General features: G+C 38.6%; 1 pseudogene across 1 annotated transcript; it reads left to right on the forward strand.

The window, feature by feature from the left end:
- The first annotated feature begins 8,091 nt into the window (after positions 1 to 8,091).
- On the forward strand, positions 8,092 to 8,858 carry LOC307051978 (enolase-phosphatase E1-like; annotated as a pseudogene). The gene has a single exon. The product of its transcript is annotated as an enolase-phosphatase E1-like (transcript).
- The last annotated feature ends 9,185 nt before the right edge of the window (positions 8,859 to 18,043 follow it).

An 18,043-nucleotide genomic window follows, 5' to 3' on the forward strand; every position in this document is an offset into this window, starting at 1 on the left:
TATGATATTTGTTGCTTTTTCCCTGATGGTTTGAGTATTTTTTCTTTGCATTTAATTTTTGATAGTTTGATTAATATGTGTCCCAACATGTTTCTCCTTGGGTTTATCCTGTATGGGATTTGCTACACTTCCTGGAGTTGATTGACTATTTCCTCTCCCATGTTTGGAAAGCTTTCAACTGTAATCTCTTAAAATATATTCTCAGACCCTTTCTCTTTCTCTTCTTCTTCTGGGATCCCTATAATTTGAGTGCTGTTGTATTTATTGTTATCCCAGAGGTCTCTGTGACTGTCCTCAATTCTTTTCATTCTTTTTTCTTTATTCTGTTCTGTGGCAGTTATATCCACCATTCTGTGTTCCAGCTCACTTATCCGTTTTTCTGCCTCAGTTATTCTGCCATTGATTCCTTCTTTGGATCATCTTTACTGTTATTACTCTGAATTTTTTTCAGGTAAATTGCTTATTTCCTCTTCATTTGTTTGGTGTTGTGGGTTTTTACCTTGCTCCTTCATCTGTAGCATACTTCTCTGTCTTCTCATTTTGTTTAACTTACTGTGTTTAGGGTCCCCTTTCTTCAGGATGCAGTAGCTAGTTCCTCTTACTTCTGGTGTCTGCCCCCAGTGGGTGAGTTTTGTCCAGTGGCTTGTGTAGACTTCCTGGTTGGGGGGACTGGTGCCTGTGTTCTGTTGTGTGGAGTTGGATCTTGTCCCTCTGATGGGCAGAGCCATGTCAGGTGGTGTGTTTTGGGGTGTCTGTGAGCTTAGTATGATTTTAGGCAGCCTGTCTGCTAAGGGTGGGGTTGTGTTCCTCTCTTGCTAGTTGTTTGGTGTGAGGCATCCAGCACTGGAGCTTGCTGGCTGTAGGGTGGAGCTGGGTCTTGGTGTTGAGATGGAGACCTCTGGGAGAGCTCTCGCAGATTAATATTCCCTGGGATCAGGAGTACTCTGGTGGTTCAACATCCTGGGCTCAGCTCTCCCACCTCATAGTCTTAGGCCAAACCCCTGGCCAGAGCACCAAGAACCTGCAAGCTCCATGGTTCAGAAGAAAAGAAAAAAAAGAAAATGAACAGACAAATAAAACCCCAAGAAAAATGGTAAAAGCAAAACCAAACAGATGAAAACACACAAAGAAACACACACACACACCCCCACACACAAAGAGAAAACAAAAAAGAAAAGAGCAACCAAACAGTAAGTGAACCTCAAAATGAAATAATAAAAACTAAATTAACATAAACAAAGAACTAAATACAAATCAAGAGCAGAAAACAAACTAAAAAAAAGGCTAAGAAAGCATAAAACACACAAAAAGATTAAAAAAGAAAAAGAAAAGAAAACAAAAGGAAAAAACACAAAACAAGAAAAAGTAATGTAAAAATAGAAAAATATAGAATAGTTTTAAAAAGATAACAACAAAGCAAAACAAAGAGGAAAAAACAAGAAACAATATAACAAAAAAGTAAATAAAAAAAAGTAAAAAATATACTACAAATAAAAGCATAAAAAAGAAAAGAAATAAAAAAATTAGAAGAATAATAAACAGCAGAACAAAATGAAAGAAAAAAATAATAGTAATAATAATAATATTTTCCTGGGGCCTCAGCTATCAGTGTCCTGCCATTATAGTGAGCCACACCCAATCCCTGCCTTCCCAGGAAATCCTCCAATATCTCTAGGTAGGTTTCTGGATCTACTCTGGGACCAGCTGAGACTCTGACCTGGCCCAACTCCTGTGTGTACTTGCCCCCAAATGTCCACAGCCTCAGTTGTGAGAACACTCATTGTCTATTCAGATATTCCACAGATGCAGGGTTTACCAAGTTGATTGTGGGAATTAGATCTGCTGCTCCTGTGGCTGAATGGAGAGATTTCCCTTCCTCTTCTTTGGTCGCACTGTCCCTAGGGTTCAGCTTTGGTTTTGGCCCTGCCTCTGCATGTGGGCCACCCTCAGGCATCTGTTCCTTGCCCAGGTGAGAGGGGGCGAAAGCAGCGGCTGATTAGGACACACTTGCTCACTCAGGCTGGGGAGAGGGCGGGATACGGTAGTCACAGTTGGGATGTGTGGGGAGTGCGTGCAGCAGCAGAGGCTGGCAGGAAGTTGCAACAGCCTGAGGCACACCGTGCACTCTCCTGGGGAAGTTGACACCGGATCACAGGATCCTCAGCAACAACAGGCTGCGCAGGTTTCCAGAAAGGTGTGGGCAGTGACCTGCTCTTGCTCACAGGACCCTTGGTGGCAGTGGTGGCAGCAGTAGAGGACTCACCTCTGGTGTCTGAGATAGCAGCCTTGGCTCACGCCCACCCCTGGAGTTCATGTAGGTGGTACCCTGCTGTCTGTGAGTGCATGGAGTAAGAAGCTCCTATGGCAGGCCTGCCTCTCTCCTCATGCACCCCCCAACAATGGTTTGTTGCCTCTCTGATGGTCCCAGGCTTCCTCCCAGACTCCCTCAGCTGTGGCACACTAGCCCCCTCAGGCTGTCTTCACACAACCAACCCCAGTCCTCTACCTGGGGTCTGATCTCTGAAGCCCAAGCCCAGCTCCCACCTGCCCCAGCGGGCAAGCTGACAAGCATCTCAGGCAGGGGAATGCTGGTCGGCACCGATCCTCTGTGCATGATTCTCTCTGCTTTGCCCTCTACACTGTTACTGTGCTCTCCCCTGAGGCTCTGAAGCTCCTCCCATGCCCGGTCCCCACCAGTGAGGGGTGTTCCTAGTGTGTGGAAACTTTTCCTCCTTCATAGCTCACTCCCAGAGGTGCAGGTCCCATCCCGATTCCTTTATCTCTCGTTTTTTTTTTTTTTTCTTTTTTCTTTTGCCCTACCCAGTTATGTGGAGATTTTCTCAGATTTGGAAGTCTGTGGTCTTCTGCCAGTGTTCAGTAGATGTTCTGTGGGAGTCGTTCCACTTGTAGATGTATTTTTGATGTGTCTTGGTCTCCTACTGAATGACATTCGATTCCTATAGTTCTTATAAGCTACTTCTTGAAGTTTGCTGGAAAAATATCCAAAGATTTCTAATTTTCTCTCCCCCAGTATATAAGCAAGTAGGTCAACAATGCCTGCTGTTAACCTCTGCTTCACAGGAAAGGAAAGTCCATTATGAAGTTCTGCAGCTTTGCAGATAGGTAGAGAATGAGGGGAAATACACACAATCTGCTGTAAGTTCCACATTTATTTGGTCAGTGGTCTTAAACACAACAGGAGCAAAGTAGCAACACTAAGCAGGAGCCAGTGGAGCATATCTGGTAGACTTCTCCATAACTCTGGCTTCCTTATGAGGCACATAGCTGTTGGCTCAGAAAGAATCTTGCCTATCCTAAGAGAGACAGACTTAGATCACTATTCAGGAAAAATCTACATTAAAAAAGTATATACACCAATAAAGCAATAAACTCATTCAAAGGGAAGAAACAAAATTGATGCTTACAAGTCTCTGAACAATTTCTCTGCTTTCATCTTTTCAGTGCCTTGAAAACCCTGACTCTTTGCAAGTTTAAACCAAGAATAAATTCAACAGCTTTTTACTCTGAAGCATTTCTAGAGAAACATGGAAGAGTTCTTGGAAATGCTACTTTTGTTAAAAATCAATAACTGTAAAATGGTTGCTAAGTAGACAGGTCCCCATTTTTTGATCACTGCTATATCTCTGAACCCCATTTTATGCTGTAACATAAAATACAGTTACATTGCCTCCTTGGTATCTCCCTTTAACTTTTTAAGAAAAATATAAACTTTTGTGCTATTCACTTTGAACTCATGCTTATTTAGAATTTTAGCTTTAGTTTCTTGTGTTGCCTTTAGTTTTTATTAATTTTGTGATTATGTGAGAAACCTTAGCCTGCCAATAAAATAAGGTGCTAAGATAGTACATCGTGGAAACTGTAGTCTTGTTGTAATTTCCTTAGTCGAGATTCAACAATGAACCTTCAGGTCATTTTCAAATGTGTTCTTAAAATTTAATTTCCTTTGCTTTTGGTAATAGCATGAAACTAAGATATTCCAGTTAAGTAAGGTCATTTTATTAGTGCACTTTATATGTTTTTCAGCTATAGTGAGGTACTTTGCAGTGCTTTGAAATGTGCTTAGCTTGAGTGCAGCCTGAAGACTAAAGCAGATACAAAAAGCAGTGGTTTTTCAAGTGTTACAGAGTGATGGGACCTGGGACTGAGCTTGATTTTAGTAATGGCTTTAGTATTTTTCTTTCTGCAATACATTCAATGCAATCACGGTAAATAGATTCTGGTTAAAACATACGAATGTATACAGAAAAATGTCAATGCTGTTACTTTTATCCTCATGTAATCAGTGAATTTTTCTGTGTATTAACCTTGAACTGCAGAAGGAAAGTATTATTCTATTGGTAAACATGTCACTGTTACTTTTGAACCTGCAGTTAAAAAATCAAGAAAAAAGCTTCCCCTGAATAATTCTGAAATCCATAATACTCATCTTTGAATCACTAATCATGCTATCAATAGATTTCTTGAATTAAAAAGAGTTTTTTTCCCCTTTCCAGTGGAAACAAAACATTTCAAGAATGTGGTCAATGTAGAGTTGATGAGTGTTTGCTCTTGTAATTCTAAAGACTTTTTTGCTCTTATTTCTTTTGATATTTATTTGTTGGAGCATAAGGAATCAGATCCTCAAAATATGTGAAAGATAAGGCAACATGACCTACCGTGTCCTTTACTTTGTTGAATCAAAGACTGATTAGCACCAGAACTGAAATCATGGTTTTGTTTCTGTTTGTTTGCTTGATTTTGCCTAGTGATCAACTGTACTTGACTGCTTTGATTTTTAAATCATCTTGTCCTTCAGATTATTGGATTTTCCTAATCAAGTTGAAGTTCAGCGGTCTTCACAATATGTCAGAAAAATTCCCATGATGTCAGTCACCACTGCCTTAGACTATTTGTCATGCACTCTAAGTAACCAGACAGAAAAATCTAATTTCCCATTGTATGAACCAGCAATATATATCTGAAATTCAGCAGATTGGCATTACCTGGTACAAATTCAGAGGATTATATTCAGATTCTTTTCTGACTCAAGTCCAGTGATGAAATCCTAGTGTATAAATATCTGTTATCTATATCTGAAGGCAGACTCAGAATTCATCATAGAGTGCAAAACAAGAAAGATGAATATATTCACATTACATTTATGCTCAGTGAAAATATTTAAGTGAGATAGTTGAAAACGACATTGCAGCCACTAGATGAATTTCAGATTAGTGATTATCCAGAAGGTCATGTGGACTCTGTATAAACTGGATAAATTAAACCTAAAGAAAAAAAACTTGAGAGCCATGATATCTGTTTTCAAAGGATTGCCCACTGAAAGAAGGGTTAGATTTATTTTATTTTTCTTTAGAAGATAAAAGCACACCAGATTGTGGCAGGTTATTGAATGCTGAGTTTGGCTTAATTAAAAAAAAAGAAAAAATGTGAATAACTAGAGGTAGTCTGTAAGTCTGCCTGAACCAGCAGTGAGTCTCTGTTATTGAAAATATTTTAGAGTCTGAATGACTATCTGCCAGGGATGTTGGACAGAGAACTCTTGATCTGGTGGGGAATTTGGATTTGTCACTTTTAAGGTTTATTCCAACCCAGGTTCTGTTATATTCACCCTGGAATAAATAGACAGCACCATCTCATCCTTTCTAGACCTCTCATTTCCTTTTGTTTACCATGGGATAATACACAAAGAAGGGAGAAAAGAAGCCCAAATTCAGCTGTTAGTTGGGCTGACCCTGTTAGTGAAACCTCATAAACATTTTTTTCCATACTCCTCCTTAGCTGCTTCTGGGACCATCTTTTTATGAATCTGATTCCCAGATTCTCTCACCCAATTTTCATGTGGCTATTCCTTAATTCTTTTCTGAGGTCATGAGTGTTTACTTTCTCTATCCTTCTGTCAGCCTTACTTAATATAACTATTGGCCATCTAAGAGTATGAAGTTAGAAACTTCTGTTTTCATTTATGTAAAAAAATTGCTTTTGAATGAAGCAGGTTATGCTTGACTTCTCAGCAATCTCAATGCCCTCAAGTTCAAGGCAAGGGATGGAAAGTGACATATTAAATGCCCAGCATCAAATGAGCCAAAGAAAAGCAAACACGCAATTGTTTTTCATTAAATATATCCCTAATCCAAAACTTTTCAAAATAGTTATGCATGGTCAAATAAGTTTCAGAAATATTTATAATACTCATATTTAACATTTAGTGAGCATTTACTAAGTGTATCGGTCAGGTTTAGAGTTTTATATACATCATTTAATTCTCAATTTTCCTATGAAGCAAAAGTTATTACTGGTCTTATCTCATAGATGAAGAATCCGAGGCACTTGCCACTTCCGAGGTACTGAATGGTAGTGCCAGGAATTCAGCAGAGCATGTATAACCCTGTGTCTTCACTAGAAGACTGCTTAGTGACCTAAATGCACATTTGTGGTTTATTAATCTTCACACAGGAGAAATAGCTTATCAGCTCTGTACCAGAAGTGTTTGACTACAGGGCACTTTAATGATACATGATGAGAGATTAGTATTTTGAGAAATACCATCTTAAATTACATTTTATCTGTATCACTAGTAACCTTGGTCTGTTTTATTAGAAATCATTTCAATAGAGGAAATTTTTCTAACTAGAAGAATCTCCACTGTGACTTGCAACAGGATGTTGTGAAATGCTGTTTGAGATCAGTTTTTATTGCTGGAAGTTAGCAAATCAGGCAGAAATTATAGTGGAAATAGCAGCATGTTCAGAACAAAGTTTTGTATGAGTGATAATGAATGACTGCTGCTCGGGATGAGTTTGGAATGGTTTCTTATGCAGCAAGAAATATAGAGATAATACATCTGAGTTTTGCAAGACTCTGTATTACAGGGGTGCCAGATATCTCATAATACCAAGGATGTTACCTCACCATAGGGCTTGTTGAACTTCTCCAAAATCTGATAGTAAAGAAAGTTCTAATGAGAGGTGGCATGGGTGATATGGTCACACAGTGAGGGGAAAAGAACTACTTCTGCAATTTCTGGGTTGTTGAGAGATTCTGCACATTTTTTCTTAGGCCCAAAGTTGGACTCTGGAAATAGATGAGCTTGGAGGCTACTGGAAATTGCCACAATATGGACAAAAATGAGTTGCATCTGAGATTACAGCATCATGTCTCATGCCGGAGATAAAGTTGAATTTCATGCAGGGTGAAAAATGCATTTGTGAGATGCTAGGGATATATTACCTGTGCAGACAATGAGCTTAGTAAGAGCTGATAACCAATGGAAAGGGAACAACAACCTTACCACCATGTACATACAATGCTCACGTAAGGAAATAGCAATTACAACTACAAGAAAGGACAGGCAACTTAACAAGGGCTGTTCCTGCTTTGATACAACTCCAGAGAGGCAAGCATAGTAAACAAGGAGGGGGAAAATCCTACCATATTTACCTCCATCTCAGCCCAAGTTTCACGAGTAAGAAAGTTATTAGCAAGACTAATAAACTGGTATTGGTAGGCAGAATGAGAGGGCTTTGCGTCCAGTACAAAATTAAAATATAATCTGTACTAAACAGTTTTAATAACTGAAAGTACCCTCAGAGTGATGGAAAGTTTCTAAACTTTTGTTAATGAAGCTCACCATGAAGGATAAAATTCTCAAAGCACCATCGGTAGTAACTACTGGAAAAAAAAAATGTTTTGTGTATATATTTCAATAAATTGAGATTCTTCAAATTGATTAATAAATTTTGATTAAATCTATTTAGTGGTCCTGAATAGATCTGTCCTTGAGGTTGTTCAGCACAATTTGAGGGATTTGACAAAATGGTCTGATTCTTCCTTTAAAAAAAAAAGAATCAGAGCCCCGGGCCGCTTGTGAGTTCAGGGTCCCTGTGCTGCGGGTTTCTCTATTTTCAGGGGCGCCGACGCGTCCTCTCTGCCTCGTGCATCAGGCCGCGCGCGGTTGTGCGCTCCGGGACTCTTTTCGGGGCTGTCGGAAGCCCAGCAGGTTGCTGGGCGCAGCTGGCACTGCCCTCCACCCTCCCTACCAGTAGGCCGATTCTCGTAGTAGCAGCCGGTGGGGAAATGGTTGTGCTTTCGGTGCCCGCCAAAGTCACTGTGATCCTGTTAGATATCGAAGGTACCACAACCCCAATTACTTTCGTGAAGGGCATTTTATTTCCTTACATCAAAGATAACATTACAGAGTATCTGCAGACACATTGGGAAGAAGAGGAGTGCCAGCAGGATGTCAATCTTTTGAGGAAACAGGCTGAAGAGGACTCCCACTTGGATGGGGCTGTTCCGATCCCAGCAGCATCCGGGAATGGGGTGGATGATCCAGGCCATGGTAGTTAACGTGTGCTGGCAGATGTCTCTGGACCGGAAGACCACGGCGCTGAAACACCTGTAGGGCCACATGGGGAGGGCGGCATTCAAAGCTGGGAGCATGAAAGCAGAATTCTTTGAAGATGTGGTTCCAGCAGTCAGGAAATGGAGAGAGGCGGGAATGAAGGTGTATATCTATTCTTCAGGGAGTGTAGAGGCACAGAAACTGTTATTTGGTCATTCTACAGAGGGAGATATTCTTGAGCTGTGGACGGTCACTTTGATACCGAGATTGGAAACAAAGTGGAGAGTGAGAGTTATCGAAAGATTGCAGCATTGGGTGCTCAACCAACAACATCTTGTTTCTGATGGACGTTACCCAAGAGGCCAGCGCTGCTGAGGAAGCTGACGTGCATGTAGCTGTGGTGGTGAGACCTGGCAATGCGGGGTTAACAGATCATGAGAAGACTTGCTTCAGCCTCATCACATCCTTCAGTGAACTGTACCTGCCTTCCTCAACCTAGAGGAGGAGCTCTAAGGAAGAACAAACTGTCTCCACAGAGTTGTCCCTGTAGTCTAGTTTTATTCTAATAGTAAAAGTAATTTACTTAAAAAATACATTTATACACACACATTAAGTAAGTGTGTGTATGTTCAAATTACCATTCACAGGCACGTAAGTGGGAAAAAGAATCTCATTTCAGTGAAAAGGAAACTTATTTAAAGATGATGCTTTGTATGTAGAAATTGTTTGAAACCACAACTCTAACCATTATTGAGGGTGAAATATAGGTGATAGAAGAAATTACTACTATACAGGTCAAATGTGTTATGTTTATCAAGTCACGTACCCAAATAGAAAGGTAGGTTTGAGAAGTTACTCAGAAGCCTGGTTATTTTAAAAACTAGAAGTATTTCAAAGACATTCCTAGTAATAATCGAGTCCCCTTTTAAATTGTGAGTTAGATTACAGCAACTGAATTTCAAACTATTAACCTCCCTATTTACAAATGACAAAGCTATTTGTTTCTGCTCCAAAAGAGAGCAAAGTTGGGAAAGGAGACTCATTTGAGTCTTGATTCATCATGTATCTGTTACTTAAGAAACTTGCTAATCATTGTGGTACCCACCGCAAGCAGTTGCCTTACCAGCGAAAAAGATGCACTAACGTAACAGCTAAAATAGAAATGTGCTTCCTAATGTTTAACAAAACAGTCCTAATCCTGCCAGTGATCACAGATTTCAGAGTTGCCTTGCTAACTACTTCTTAGCACAGTTTGAGAACATATGTTAATCGCTGTTTACTATTAAAAAACAAAAGGTTTACTGAAATTTGTCCATAAGACCTAGAAGAGCCCTAATATCTAATATTTTCTTCTGAAATGGATGTGAGAAATGTAAATTTTATAACAACATTGTTTATCCTAGTTCAGTCTAATAGGATGTCATGTAAATTTCATGTGGTAATTAATAAAAACATTTTCTTCTTTAAAAAAAAGTTTGGAAAAAGCTGAGTCATGTTTAATCAGCCACTTGGAGAAATGCAGAGTAACCTAATTAGGGACAGCTGAGGCATACAGGGTTCTCATCTGTTATGAAGGAATAAGGCTGCTTGGTTGTAACCAAGGGCCAAACTAAGATGCCAAGATGTGTTTCAGAGGGGGCATTAGCTCCTAGAGTAATATATAAACTAATTGCCCTGGAAAAAGATTTCTTCCAAGTGACTATAGCAGAGTTAATTATTACTCCGAAATGTGCTAAACTAGAACTGGTATGTACTGATTTATCTATTAACATTTCAGAGTAAATTGCAATTATGTGGGTAAAATAGGCAAAGTCCTGAGGCAACTTGTAAGAACATGAGTGTTGCACCCAGGTAAAACTGAATCTTTGGGGCTATTTGGAATTACTGTGAAACTCAGGGTTATGCATAAGGAATAGCAACTTTTTTGTTTACAAATATTTTGTTTCTTATAAATAAATATCATTGTCAGAGAGCGGAACAACAACTCTCTGACAATAACTGGTATTAGTAGTAGAAAAAAAGATGCAAAGAAAGCCTTGAATGGATTTGGAAGGGTTGGTGTGGGAAGAAAATGGGGTTACCACATTTTGAAAGCCAAAAGTACTAGCATGATAGAAACAGCACAGTTGTGAACTAACGGACCTCTGAAGCTCTATGTGACTTCAAAATTATTTGCAAGTGGTCTTCTGATTCAGGAAAGATTTTTATAGGTAAATTTCAAATGAACAAGAAGACTGTTAAAGTTGGAATGTAGTTTTAAGGAAAAGGAAAAATACTGGCCTTGTATTTTCCATGCAACTCAAAATGCAGGAACTTACAATCTAGCAGCTATTTAGCCAAGTCTCCCTGAGTAGACCATTACAATTATATCCTTCATTATTATTTGTAATGAAGAGCCTTTGAGTCTTTTCCATCAAAGGCAACTTTGTAGGTACAAGGCTTGGGAAGTGAAAAATATGATGCAATTCCTCAAATGTCCCCTTTATCCTATCACTGATAGTAAATCTGACAACAGAATTACAGCCCACACTGCCAAAATTAGGCTGAAGGGCATAGCAGCTTACAGTTCTCTGCTTGTAGAGAGCTAAATCAACTGGCTTGAAGGGAAACATAAAATATGACTTCAGTTAAGCCTAGGATCATTGTCTACAACTCCACATTGTACACAGGATTTTTTTTCCTAAAGAAAAGTGTTCTTTAAACTGAAAACCCATTGTGCATGTTTTGCTATAAGATAGTTAGAAAGGCTTTAAACTGTTAAAGCCATTCCACCATGTGACCATTTCCATAGGGAGTTCTCAGTTAAGAACTAGATTTTTGAACCTTGAAAATACATGGTTACAAAGATATTTGTAGGTACTACATTGAAATGATGAAACACTTCAAAGAAGTGAGGAAAAATGTCTGTACTAAGGGATAAGTTCATTCTATGCCTGGGGAAGCCACTATTTTAAATTCTGTTTTGCTAAGTTTTTAGAATGCTGATACCCAAATATATACTTGTTGGTTAATATTACAAAGTCAATCTAGTGACATTAAAGGCAAAGCAAAGAAATGATAGGTCCATATTCTCTATTAGTCTGGCAAACATTTCAAAAGAGGTGGTATAGTATATGAGATGACAGTCTGCCACACTGAAGTAGTATAGCTTATAGCATTGTTTTTGAGTCTTATATAAGACAATAGTATGGTATGACTGACAGGTATTGTTGCCAAAAGCCTCTGTTAATGAAGGCTCTACCTCCTTCAAGGTCAAATGATGTTCCTTTCTTTACTAAACTGGAATTTCTATGAGTCTGTTTTACCTGTAGTGGTTAACAAATGCTCTTTAGTGAACTGACACCTAGTTCATGAACTAAAAGAGCTTAGGCTGGTTAGAGAGACAGGCTTATATGCAGAAACATAGACATGGGGGGTTATGGGATTATAGCTAGTTTAGCATAGATTATAGAATAGCAGGGATGTCGAGTGAACTCTTGGTGAACTGCAATGATCCAGGAAGCTTCACAGATAGACAACTCTTAGGTTAGATGGGGAAAGATTTCTGTAAGCAAAGAGAAAAGTGAAGGGAATTACACATGGAAGGACAGAAGGGGCATAGGTGAGTGAAAATGTGTCAAAAAAACAATAATTTTACTTATCTTGCCAAAGGATTGTTGTATTAGTCTGTTGGGCTTCAGTAACAGGAAACCACAGACTGAGTATAGCTTAAACAACAGAAATCTGTTTTCTCACAGTGCTGGAGGCTGGAAATCCAAGATCAAGGTGCCAGCAGGATTAGTTTTTGGCAAGGCCTTTCTTCCTGGCTTGCAGGCAGCCACCTTCCTGCTGAGTCCTCACATGGGCTTTCCTCTGTGCCTGCACACTCTGGTACTCTAGTGTTTCTTTCTCTTCTTTTAAGAACAGAACATTCGGGTTAGGGCCTCAACCTTGTGACCTCTTTTAAGCTTAATTACTTCCTTTAAAGGCCATATTTCCAAATATAGTAACATTGGGAGTGAGGACTTCAACATACGAATTTGAGGGGGACAAAATTCAGTCCATTACAACTGTAAAGGTGAACATAACACTTGAAAGGTAAATTAGGCCATGATTATCAAGGAAATTGCTGAGGCAATATTCCCCATCCCGTGTCTACTGACTAAATATTCATAACCAATGATATGCACGTATGTGACTCTTACTACTGGATGATTCAGGACAGATTAGCTGGCTTTCAACCCCTTCTCCTTTTCTATCTACGCTTCTCTTCAGAAATATATAGGAGAGTGATCTTGTAGAGATAATCTTGATTCTGCTTGGATTTACTTTAAAAAAACTCATTTTTTAATATGGACAAAAGTACTAAAACATTAATATTTACAGTCATCTCTTCCCTGGCATTGTAAGGAAGATGATGGATTCTTACAGTTTGGCCCCAGGACCCTGATTGTGCTATAGTCTCTGGAGGAGGGATTGATTAAGAGACACTCAGGAAGGCCACAGTGGATATTTGTTGGCTTTCCCCTACAGCTAGCTGCTCACTGCAATCTGAGTGGGCACATACCCTCTTAACAGGCAGGTATGTCTATGTGACTAACTTCTAGTTAATGGAATTTGAACAAAAGTACCAAATACCACTTTAGGCCTGGCCATAAAATTCTGTGATGTCCACTGATCTGAAGTCCATTAAAAAGGCAAAACTAATCTATGGCTTAGAAGTCGAGAGTAGGGTTGCCTTTGGGTCAGAGGGAAAATGCAGTGATAAGGAGGAGACAAGAAAGTTGTTTCTTGATGATTTTCTTTGACCTGACATGTGGTTATATGGGATTATTCATGTATGCTTTATAAACATATCTGGTTTTATATTAAATGTTAATGGAAAAAATTAAAAATATCCTTCCATGGCCTTTTTCCATGTTTTCCCTCTTTTGGAGGGCTGCAATGAAAAAAGATATTCAGGACCAGATAGGGAAGCACATGTTGAAGTTGGCAGAGTTTTTACCAGCCTGGGTCTCTGAGAGCTGTCCCACCTATCTGTTCACCTACACACTAGAGTGGGTTTGAACCATTTTTCGCTTTTGTGTTTAAGTTACTAGCATTACCCTAATATGTTTTCCTATTTTCTGTTCACCCCTTCTACTTTCAACAATATTTTCATCTTCCCATGTGAATTTACCTATTCCTCATTTTTGGCCATGTGGTTCCCTTGAATTGATCCTACCTCCATTTCTAATCAATGATCCTAAATAGATTAAGCCAATCAACATATCCTATCCCATTGTCCACTGTGAAGGGCTGGGCATAAAACCCTATGCAATGAGATACAATGAGAATTGCAGAAACTTGCTGGGGTTTCTGTGAACATAAGCTTCTTTGGCTCCCAGAGGAACTGTAAGAAGAGACTTTCTCCCTCTAGACCTAGTGATCTTATGATTTGGGGCTTCAGGCAACTGTAGCATGCTGCCATGAGGATCCTGTCATCCTGCCTAAGGCTAAAGATGACACAAAGAAGAAGTTGAGCTCAAAAATATATCGATCTGGCAATCTAGTTTGAGCTGTGCCTGAAACACAGGAGGGAATTTTTTATTTCATAGTCAAGAGGTCCTCCAAGTTAGCAAATACTTTGATGAATTTAACTAAATGTTGGTATTTATTCATTAATAAGTATATATTAATATATATGTGTGTGTGTGTGTATATATATATATATATATATATATATATATATACACACACTTGATACTGCTAACATCCTTTGACCTCAGTTGCTACATCTATAAAATAGGGTTATGCAAAGGCTAAAGGCTGGGCCAAAAGACATCTTGTGATCCTTCTAAATCAGATGATAGTGTTCTTATTTTTGATTGGCTTTATATAACATGATTTTCATTATTTGTCTAATTATTTTAATACATATTTATTACAGCCAGGCTGTACTCCAGGTTTCCATTTCTGCCTCTTAAACCCTAAGCATTTTATCTTAAACTCTATCCCCTCAGCATCTCTTTCCTATAAAAAGTACACATTAATAACATCACATTACTTTTCTGTTACATCAGTGTTTTTCAAGTGAGATTTTCCTGTTTCATTTATGCTATTGGAAAACATTTTATAAAACTGTGATTTAAAATGTATAGTTTTATCTTTCAAATGTTTCCTTCATTCATTTCTATACCAACCCAATTAAAATAAATGTTTAATTATTGTTGAGTGATTGGTAGAAATTAATTTTTTGAAGATAATTATCTATCTCATATAATCAATAACTCTGTAGTCATGAAGCTTCAAGGTTTGTCCTGTTTGGATGAACCATAGAATTTGGAACAAATTTCCCTGAGTGATATTTTTTCATTCACCTAGATTAAAAGGTCACAAAAACTTGCCTTGTCCACTTGAGAAGAGTTATTTTCTAAACTATAATTTTAGTCTTACTGTCTACAGTTCTCTGAATGAAGGCAAGACAACAGTGTGAAGCAATGAGGAGAAATTAGGAGATAAAGATTATGGGCAGGCTTTGACACTAATTTGTGGAATCAGATAACTTATCCTACCTGGATCTCAGTTTTCTTGTAGAAAGCCAGACAATCCACAGGAGCCTTACCAGGACTAACAATCCTATGGATAAAGACTAGTGTGAATGTGGATTACAATTTGTCCTCCTAATCAAAATGTATATACTTTCTGCATCTAAGAGGCATAGTCTGCACACCACTCAGCTTCAGTGAATAAACACAGGCAATTTCCTGATTTCACTGTATTACCTATTGTAGCATTTGACAAGAAGCCATGTGTTTCTCAGGATAAAATGCAACTACTGGGAACTAAGAAAGCTTAGTTAAGTCAGGAGGTCTGGGCTTATGCCCTAATTCTGCTGCTTACAAGGTTTGTGACTTTGGGCAGCATATGCTATATTGGCCATTGTTTCCAAGTCGGGGGAAAAAAACAAAAACTAAAACCCAACCAAACGTCACTTCCTTATCTGAATATTTTTGTTGTTCAATAATAAAAATATAAAGATGATAGTACTTTGCTCTCTGTGTACCTGTGCTTAAACCCATGGCAGAGCCTTTAGTCTTTGGTGCTGGCATATAGAAACAGAAAAGACGTCCTAGATCACGTGGTGTTTTCTCACCTTGGAGCAGGCGCTTTTCTGTTGTCTCTTCTTGTAATAACACTGAATCCAGCAAATGGCCAGTATTTCGCTTTCTTGAAGGCCAAGACTAGCTCTTTGTCTCAGAGATACTTGAATTCATTTTGGATATTTTTATGTATTCTACAATTCTCTTTATTTAAAACAAAATCTAATCTCCTTAATGCCTCTGCCTATAATCAGCTCTGTTCAAATCCCTTTAAAATCGGTTTAGCCTGTAAACTTAATTTCCTCCACTGGAGGATTTTAAATTTCTTTTGGCAGCCTGCTTTTTTCTTGGACCTTAAGGCGAGACTAAGGGCCGTTATTTTCAAATGATATTTTTGAACTATAAAAATACATAAGTACTTCTGTTGCTTCTGTGCACAAAAGAAAGTATTCTCTTAAGTGATTGGAATTGCTCTTTTTATGCTAATTTGAGCACAGAATTATTGGATTGAATTTATCAGCCTCTGAACACCCACCGCGGGCTATAACAGGCTGCTCCTGTAAATGAGATGTTGCATCCCAATAAGTAAATACATTTCAAAATGAAAAGGAAATCTATTTCAAGAATTTTTCTTACTTTACTCAAATGTTCTGTAGTCGGTAACTAAATTCACTAATGCCTTAGGATGAAAAGTACCATACAAAATTTTATTTAAAATCTTGTTTATTACAGAAATAGGATGAACACTGCAAATGTGAAAGATGTAATTGGTGTACAATTAGCCTGAACGTGGTAAGGTAAAACAAGAGGTTAAGCTAATAGGTGTGTAGAGTGAAAAAAAATCTGCTGAAGCTATAATTGTTGCATTAAATTGTTTATATCATATTGGTTGATGTTTAAAAGATTTAAAGCCACTTTTAAAAGCAAGATATTTGCTTATTTACCCAGCAACAGCCTGGGCAACTTAATTGAAACAGCTGATGCAATAACAGCAGACCTCAGTGTAAATGTCAACAAGAGAAAAGAGGGTTGTTTGTTGGTATGCTTCTTTGTTTTTTTGAGAGAGAAATTTGAACTTCAAGAAAGGAAATTGTCTCAAAGGAAAAATCAGGAGAAATGATATTTCTCCAAAGACTATCAGGAGGCTAGACTGACAACTCTGATAAACAAGAAAGAAGGTTAATTTGAGATGTTTTGGCTCTTAATATAACAAACAGTGAAATTATGTGACAATATCATTGAGACATTAGAACATTAATTTTTAAATACCCAGGCTAAAATAATGAAGATCAAAGGCAGAATTGCAACCAAGTGTAACTATACATCAAGTATTTGGATACCTTTTACATGTCAGTGCCTGTATTAAATTCTGTGGACACAATTGGAAAGAAAAATACTCAGACTTCAAGAATATTCTATGAAGAAAGAGGAAATCACACTAATATCAGATTTCTTATTAAAATCACTGGATACTCACAAATTATGTCTTCTAAGTTCCAAGAAAAAAATTATTTTACCCATCCAGAGATGGCCCACAAATGAGCTCTACCTCTTAGTACTTAAATCTGGGCTGGCAGAGTGATGCTGCATAACATTTGAGGCTACAGCAGAAGTCCTGCAACTTCTGCCTTAGTTTCTTGAAACACTCGTTCTAGGTGAAGGCAGCAACCACATAATAAGTGCAACTACCCCAAGATGCTCATGATGTAAGGCAGTGGTCCCCAACCTTTTTGGCATCAGGGACTGGTTTCATGGAAGAAGATTTTTCCACAGACCAGAGCAGGGGCTATGGTCAGGACGATTCAAGCACATTACATCTATTGTTCACTTTATTTCTATTATTATTACATTGTAATATATAATGAAATAATTATACAACTCACCATAATGCAGAATCAGTGGGAGCCCTGAGCTTGTTTTCAGTTGCCACTCACTGATAGGGTTTTGATATGAGTCTGCAAGCAATTGATTTATTATGGTCTCTGTGCAGTCAAACCTCTCTGCTAATGATAATCTGTATTTTCAGCCGCTCCCCAGCACTAGCATCACTGCCTCAGCTCCACCTCAGATCATCCGGCATGAAATTCTCACAAGGAGCACACAACGTAGCTCCCTCGCATGTGCGGTTCACAGTAGGGTTCACGCTTCTATGAGAATCTAATGCCACCACTATCTGACAGGAGGCAGAACTCAGGCGGTAATGTGAGCAGTGGGGAGTGGCTGTAAATACAGATGAATCCTAGCTTGCTCACCTGCCACTCACCTCCTGCTGTGCAGCCTGTTTCCTAACAGGCCATGGACCAGTACCGGTCTGTGGCCCGGGGACTGGGAACTTCTTATGTAATGAAACCCAAGTTAGCCATGTGGAGAGGACACAAGAAAAGAGAGCATTGATGAAATTTCCAAGCAATTACAACTATCCTAGCCCAGCCTCTAGACATGAAAATTAAGTGTCCACCTAGGATATTCCAGCCCCAGTACATTCTAACCCCAGCCACCAACTGGAGAAGAACAGAGGTCCCAGATATATGGCTCTAGTCAAGCTATTTCAGAAATCTCCAGCCACTTGATTCTTCCTAGCTGAAGTGGCAAGCATTCTTTTTTTTATGATTAATATCTGAGA

The sequence above is a fragment of the Hyperoodon ampullatus genome, assembly GCF_949752795.1.
Source record: "Hyperoodon ampullatus genome assembly, chromosome: 4".
NCBI lineage: Eukaryota > Metazoa > Chordata > Mammalia > Artiodactyla > Ziphiidae > Hyperoodon > Hyperoodon ampullatus.